This window comes from Manis javanica, chromosome 4 (assembly GCF_040802235.1).
Source record: "Manis javanica isolate MJ-LG chromosome 4, MJ_LKY, whole genome shotgun sequence".
Classification (NCBI taxonomy): Eukaryota; Metazoa; Chordata; class Mammalia; order Pholidota; family Manidae; genus Manis; species Manis javanica.
The window spans coordinates 40,376,808-40,385,545 of NC_133159.1; positions in this window are offsets into that span (position 1 = coordinate 40,376,808).

Here is an 8,738-nt window from a genome sequence, read left to right on the forward strand (position 1 = left end):
ATGGCTTCTGAACGGTCCAGAGGTACCAATACATGAAGAGCGGGACAGGGGACAGGGGACGGGAAGAGAGTTTGTACATTTTTTAAAAATTACACAGACATTATTACACTTCAGTTGTTCCACCTCACCCCTCTCTCTCTCCCAGCCCCTATCCTCATTGGTCAAGGAAGAATTTTAGGTGTAGGCCTATTCAATAATTCTATACACAGCCTTTTTTCTTACCTTACACGCCCTCCCTTTTCCTCCCACCACCCGCTCCCCACGCGCCAAAAAAAAAAAAAAGTCAGCCAAAAACATCAGCTCTTTTGGGGAGGAAGTAAGAAAACCACCAATCCTCATCCAAACTACCTGTTATTTCTTTTGAGTACTAAGAAGATATCCTACATGTAACACTATGAAAGAAGAAATAATTAACCAGGACTTCAAACTCATTCAATTGGTATAATTAAAATGGTACTAATTATCTTTCAACATTAAAATAATGGGAAAATTTCTGGAATTGATAGGTGAAAAGCTCAAACCCCTCCAAAATGTTTGGAGATGGAAGCTTCTGCTCTTTATATTTCATCAGTACAGTAGTTACTTAGAAAAAAAAAATCCTTGATCCTGACCATATAAAGCAAAACCATGCTGACTAATTTTATTTTACTTATATGTCTTAGTTTTTCAGATTAGTTATATAAATAGTGAAAGTTCACTTATAGAGCAAAACTGACATTCTTTAATGTTAACTTTTTAATTGAGAAATGCAACCAAATTAACACAACCATATTAAAATACAGTCCACTCCCCTGTTTCCTCTAAGTGCCCAGTTTGCACAACTTGCTGCGAAAGAAGGCTGCCCCGAGTTTAAAATTTATGCCTTGGAAACATGATTTCTTAAAGTAAAAAATAATTCACTGGTTTTCAGGAGTAATTGTTCTACAATTTGGCTATTCTGTGTAGAGCTAATGTAACAGTATCTCTTTCTTTTATACTGTGAAACTACTGTAATAGCCATTTGGGCCAAATAGTTTTTGTTCCATACTTTCTTCTTCAGGCATTTTTACTAAGAAGTGACTGTGCTCAATGATGCAGCAGCGTTCTCATGCCCATTCTACTAATGTAAGAACTTCAGATCAAACTTATACAGGCCATTTAAAAAAAGCATGCATTTCTTCTTTTGTGAAAGATTAGAACAGATATGAATGAACATTAATATCTGAAAGGTTTAGAATAATTAATTTGCACATCAGTATTGTAGTGTGATGATGATTCAAGATGAAATTTTTGAAACCTCATATAGTAGAATAAATGGGATCAAATTATTAAATTAAGCAACATTTGATGATAATAGTATAATATTCCCTATCTCTATATTGAAATAAGCAATAGTGTGTATTGTGGCACGATTTTTAACCGTGAAAGACAATGCTAAATAATAATCATGACAAGATATAAAAGTAATTGATTGCTCCAGAGTCTCTTTTTCAATGTTAAGTAAAGTATAATTAAAACACAATGCTAAATAATAATCATGACAAGATATAAAAGTAATTGATTGCTCCAGAGTCTCTTTTTCAACGTTAAGTAAAGTATAATTAAAACACAGTACTTTCTTTTTTAAATACTTTCTATCACCTATATTTTTGACTGTCTTTACCTTTTTTTTTAACTTTTGTATGTTTTTGCCTCCACATCTTAGGTGATGAACAAAAATAGAATGTAGAAAGAGGTTTGCGATTCTCCTTTATTCTTGCTTCTTCAGCCATCTATTTTCCTATTTATAAACTTCAACTTTAAAAAATCATATTTTGGAATGCTAAAATGTAATTCTTATTCCCATCATTTAAATTTATCATAGGCCTATGAGTGAAAAAACATTCAGTTTGTATTTTATTTCAAGTAAAATTAAATGAAAAAGTGTGGACATTAGGTTGCAGCAAGCATGTGTTTACGTTCTGGATATAAATAAGTTGGAATCTTAAAACATACTTAATATTTTGACTTATGCTAAGATTTTCAGTGTAGAATTAAGATCTAGAAAATCTTAAATTTAATTTCTGGTCTTTAGAAAATAATTTAATATATTTTAATTTGCCATATAAAGATAAAACTAATTGTTTTAATAAAAATTTGCAATATTGATACTTATAGAAAAATATAGAGAACTATGATATCAAATCCAAAGCAATCATTTTTCTTTTAAAATATATTACTCCCAGTAGTAAATTATATATTTTAACTGTAGTGTTTATTATTTTACAGTTATATTTGCACTTGGCATGTGGACCAAAATTTTCTATGTTTATCTAAAAGCACATAGTTGGTATTATGCAAGTAATCAAAGTAACACATTGTGGTGCTGTCCTGTATGAGTATTTTTATATATATGTGCATATGTTTAGATATTTCTTATCAAAGTTCAGTACTGAGCAAATATATTTTGAATACATTCTACCAATTCACTTCATATTACTATTTTTAAGATGTTAAATTATGATTTGCTGCAGAAGTAGAAGCTGATAATTTTTTAGATATAGGTAAGATTATTTTCATTAATGATCCAAGGGAGGATATGAATTAAAATCTTAGAACTGAAAACACTAATGCGGATCCTAGTTCTACCAAGGTTATTGTTTCAAATTCTTGTCAGGAGGCAAGATTACTTAACATCCACAAGCAATGTAATCAAAATTAAAATATTAGAAATAGAACTGTGACAGTGACAAAAGTAAGAATGGATATTTTAAATGTTTTAGATCTTCATGCCAGTAGGTTAATTTAACATAAATTACAATTTGATAAATGATCCAAAACCAGAACAAACAAGACTTCCCCAATTTTTTTCATTATACCATCATGGGAAATACAAATTACTTTTCTTGGTATGGATAATTTTACACTTTGCAGTGAATTCTTCTACCATTTCACTTGGATAATGCTTTTGAAACACATAGCTAGGAAATGACCACTCACTATTTATAGTCATATTTTTTAAATTACATATATGTTTTAATTAAATTCAACAGACACATATTCTGTCCAAAAATAGCAAGTTCACCATTCTGAAATGGTGAATGCATACAGTTGGACATCTGGACTGGACTGACGGGCTGCTAATGTGAAGCCCAAGGAGGGGCCACATGGGAGAGAAGACTGAACCAACTGAATCCTAGCTAATTTGCTTTAGAGTAATCAAAATGGCTGTGATCTAGTATAAATATCTTACAGTTGTTTAATTACACCATTTACCTACTCAAAAAGCAGGTAATTTTATACAAAGGCAGTTAAAAGAAAATATATATTTTTTGCAACCAGAGGGACATCACAGACGTCATGGGTAAAATATTAATGTAACAATATAAAAGAGAACTGTACATTCTAATATCAGCTGAAGATAAATGTTTGCTTTCAGTTTCTTAAAAAGGCTTATTTATCATGTTTTAAAGATTTAAAATGCACAGTTCTTTAGACATATGACTAAAATCTATAAAATACACATTAACTTATTAATATTCTAATAAAAAATTTTGACAAAAAGTACTTCAAAGTACCTTTTAGTTCATCAGATCCTATTGGAATATCATTCATTATACCCTAAGATCAGAAAATAAAATTTGTGGCTTACAAATGTAAAATAATTTCAAAGATCAGTGCTTTCCAAGGAAAATAATCTGTCTCAGGTTACCAGGATGAAGATCTGGGAATTTTTAGTAGCACATTTTGTCTTCTATGAACAAACACATTATATCTAGGATCAATGTAAAGTTAATTTAATATTTCTATAGTAAAGCAATATTTTATATCTTTTTTTAGTTTAAACATATAGAAAAAGTCTACATGACTATTTGTGAGGTTTCTCTTTATTCAGCAACAGAATAGACTGAAAATAAATCTAATCAAAACATAAAATTCAAGTTACAGAACAATATTAAATCAACAGAGAAATTGTCTCACACAAAAATCTATTAATTTGGCAAAAAGGGGTGGTAAGAAAATGTATTTACATCTCTTTCCACTAGTCTAAAAGATTAGTTGTTTCTCACCTAATATTATAGGAAATAAAATCTTAAGTATTTAGGGAAGGGATATGAATACCCTAAAATCAAGTGGGTCTCTTTAGGATAATAATTGATCTGAGCAGATTCTTTAATGTAGGTAGGAATGTGTTAGCATATAAACGTGCTGAATTACATTGAATTCATTATAATTAATTCTGTGAATTACATTTTGTCATTGATAGGCTATTAAATGGTATGTATATAAAGAAAATAGGAAATGCTCATGTCTTTTCTGTAGATCTTAGTTTATGCATATATCAATTTAGCTTACATTTCAGAAGGTGAGAGAAATAAAATCAAGCAAGTTAATAAGTTTATATTTATTATTTTGTATCTGTATTGCCTAACTTAATATTCATAACCCCTTCTGGACTGGGCTTTATTCTCTTATTTTACAAATTAGGAAATGCAGATTTAATGACACTTAGTAACTTGCCCATGGTCACAGTCTGCACATTTATAGTGTAAGGATAAAAGCCCTTGTCTTTCTCTTACTTTATTATGTATCTTCCAGGGAAATTACCACAGATCAGTCAACTCGATAATTGAAACTGCATACTAAGGACCCATCATTATAGTCACTTAATAGATTTACTACCTTGGGACTAATTATATGTGGGGCTTTCCACATCAGTAAAATGGGGGTAATAATACCTAATTTGCCATGTTATTGTAAATAATAAATGAAATGTGTGTAAATTTCCTGTTCAATAAGCCTTTAATAAATGGCAACTACTATTATGGAGAATGCAAAGTAAAAGAAAATCCATTTTTGACCTTAAGAAACTTAAAAACTATCTGTGTAGATAAAGTTTACATATAACAATTGGAAAGCAAGCAAGTATAAGCAAGTGCATGGTAGCATGTAGTATAGATTGCACCCAAAAAGCAGTCTTATTAAGGAAAATCTTATTAGAAGGCTTGTGATATTGATTTAAATGTCCTATAGTGGAAAACTTCCTTTGCTAAGAAGAAAAAGGAAAGCAATCTCAAAATAATTGGCTGTTTTTCCAGCATGTTCTCTCTGAAGGTTTCTATGTCTAACAAATAAATCGGATGAACAATGGGAAGTGATTGCATGGACATAAAATATATTATAAAAGCGTACATAAGCAGGTATTTTGAAAAGTATCTCATTATTTTGGAATAAGTGACTATGATACTCTGATTCAAATGGGAATAGAAAAATATGCAGGAGTTTTATAATCATTACATAATGGGATCATTAATAGTCAGTGCAGAATAGTGAGTGAATGGCTTTAGAGTCAAATAAACTTTATTTCTAACTGTGATACTTTCTGTGTATCTCACCTTGGCACTTAACCTTTCTCATCCTCATTTGAAAAATGGGTATAATAATATAAGAATATTTACTTTACAAGGTTGTAATAACTAGGCATAGTATTTATTAATAAGTCATTTCATACTCTGATATAGGAGACTTGGAAGGCCATAAACCAACAGATTTCCTGAGACTCAGATTTAGTTATATTAATCAGAAGAAAAAGGAAATCCCTCGTAGGTGACTATAACCTTGAGTAACACAGACATTTGTGGATTAAGAATAAAAACTTTGAATTAAGACTTAAAGTCATCATTCTAAGCAACTTTATGTCCCTATGCATGTGACCAATATACAAGCACATTCAGTTTAATAACCACACTTATTAAATGCCTAGTATATGTGAAGTATTTTTCTATATGCTAAGTATACAAAAGTGAGTAAGACACCATCTCAACCCTAAGAGAACTAGCAATTTAGTGTGAGAAGCAAAATACCATATACAGAGTATAAATGGATATTAGGCAAAATGAAGATACAAAAGAAATATTAAATTAGACTTAGAAAGTAATAAATACCTGAGAAAAAACAAAGTAATTTTCAGAAAGTTACTCAGAGTTAAGAAGACTTCCACTTCCAACAAAATGAAGACTAGATTTCCTAAAAATCTTCCCAAAACAAAACAAATAAATTGCTGGACAAAATATTTTTTAAACATATTTTGAAATACAGAGTTGCACTGTTAAGAAAGTAAGGAAAACCTAAAGAGACCAAAAATGAGAGAAACTGAGTCCTTACATCCCCTAATCCTTAGTGTTTCAAAATACTGGAGCTACCATAACAAAATGCCACAAAGTGGTGGCTTAAACAACAGAAATGTATTGTCTCACACTTCTAAAGGTTAGAAGTCTGAAATCAAGTTGGTTCTTTCTGAAGGCTGAGGAAGAATCTATTTCATTCCTTTCTCTTAGCTCTGGCATCCTCAGGCATTCCTGGGCTTGTAGATGGTGTTTCTCCCTGTGTCTTCACATTGTCTTCCCTCTATGTGAGTTTACCTTATGTCCAAATTTCCCCTTTACGTAGAACACTAGCCATAATGAATTAGGGCCTATCCTAATAACCTCATCTTGACTTGATAATCTGTTAAGTCCCTATTTCCAAATAAGATCACATTAACAGTTACTGGGAGTTAGGACTTCAACATCTTCTGTGAGGACACGATTAACCCCAAACATCTGGTAACTCAAAGTTTTAGTTCTAAAGAGACTCCAGGAGAGGATAAAAGACAATGCCTAGGGCAATTGTGAGTTGAAAAGACTGACAGAGGGCCCCTTTGTAAATTTAGAACCCCCAACGATAATATGCTCAAGGAAAAGTTAAACTGTCTGTTCAAATAATTTGCCCATTTTGATTTCTTTATTTATTGTTGAGTTTAAAGAGTCCTTTGTATATTCTGGATACATATCCTTTATCATACAATATTGTCTGTCTATGGCTTGTCTTTTCATTTAACCATGTCTTTTGAAGGGAAGTTTTTAATTTAATGAAGTACAGTTTATCAATTCCTTTCTTTTCTGGTTCATGCTTCGTGTGATGTGATTCAAGAAATATCTGCCTCAACCAGGGAGTTCTATAGCTTTGGAAATTACATTTAGGTCTGTGACCCATTTCAAGTAAATGTTTATATATGGTGTGAGGTAATGGTTGAAGTTTGTTTACTTGCATATGTATGTCCAATTTTTCCAGGATCATTTCTTGAAAATACTACCCTTAACCACTGAATTATCTTGACATCATTGTGGAAAAAGCTATTGACCACATACATATAGAACTAAGTCTGACTTTTAATCTGTACCTTGAGCTATGTGTCTATCATTATGCAAATGTTACACTGTCTTGATTACTATAGCTTTATAATACTTCTCTATACTCTATAATAGACTTCTTTAACTCTTCTTTTTTCAAATTTAATTTTGATATCCAGGTCTTTTCATTTCCATATAAGTTTAAAAATTTCAGAATTAGCATGTCATATTCTCAAAAAATGAATGAAATTATGTTGAATCTATAAATCAATTTGAGAATATTGACATCTCAACAATTTGAAGTCTTTTTTACCATGAAAATCTCTCTATTCTTAGTTAGGTTTAAATTTTTCTTTCATTACTATTTTGCCACTTTCATTCTGCAGATCTTGCATACATTTTACTAGACTTGCTCCTAAATATGTCACATTTTTTATGTTTCACTTCAATTTGCAAATGTTCATTGCTAGCATATAGAAATATAATGACTTTTGTATACTGACCTTATATCCTGCAACCTTGCTGAACTCACCAATCCTTCCTTCCTTCCTTCCTTCCTTCCTTCCTTCCTTCCTTCCTTCCTTCCTTCCTTCCTTCCTTCCTTCCTTCCTTCCTTCCTTCCTTCCCTCCTCTCTCTTTCTCTTTCTTTCTTTCTTTTTGTAGATTCCTTTGGATTATATTTTCAATATAGAGGACCATGTTGTCTATAAACAAAGGCAGGTTTTTGGTTTTTATTTTCCTTCCCAATATGTATGCCTTTTATTTCTTTTCCTTGCCTTACTGCTCTAAGTATGACCTCCTATACAATGTTGAGGAGAAGTGATGAGAGTGGATACCTTTACCTTATTCCTGACCTTAGGGGAAAAGCACTGAATCTTTCATCATGATGCTAGCTCTAGATTTTTTCAGGCTAAGTAAGTTTCCTTCTATTCCTAGTTTGCATACAGTTTTTAAAAAAATCACAAATAGATGTAGAATTTGCCAAAGTTTTTGTGTCATATTGACATGATTATTTGTTGCTACTTTAGCCTGTTAAGATGGTGAATTACATTGCTTTTCAAATATTTAATCACCCTAGCATCCTTAGGAGGACACTTGGCTTATGATGTATTTTACTTCTTAAATATTGCTGAATTTGATATGCTAATATTTTGTTAAAGATATTTGTGTGTGTGTTTGTGAGTGGTACTGGTTTATAGTTTTATTTCCTCTTAACATCTAGTTATAGATGGAATATTTGTGTACCCTCTGTCCCCCTCACCATATAATTAGTATGTTGAAATCTAATACTCAATGTGATGGTATTAGGAGATGAGGCCTGTGGGAGGTGCTTAGGTCATGAGGGTGGAGCCCTCATGAATGGTACATTAGTGCTCTTATAAAGAAGGCCCCACAGAACTGTCTAGCCCCTTTTACCATGAACCAGAAAGCAGGCCTTTACTAGACACTGAATCCACCAGAGCCTTGAGCTTGGACTTCCCAGCCTTTAGAATTGTGAGAAATAAATATGTTGTTTATAAATTACTCAGTCTATGGTATTTTATTATAGTAGCCCAAATGGACCAAGACGCATCTTTTGCTGGCTTTGGTACTAGTGTAACTTCAAAG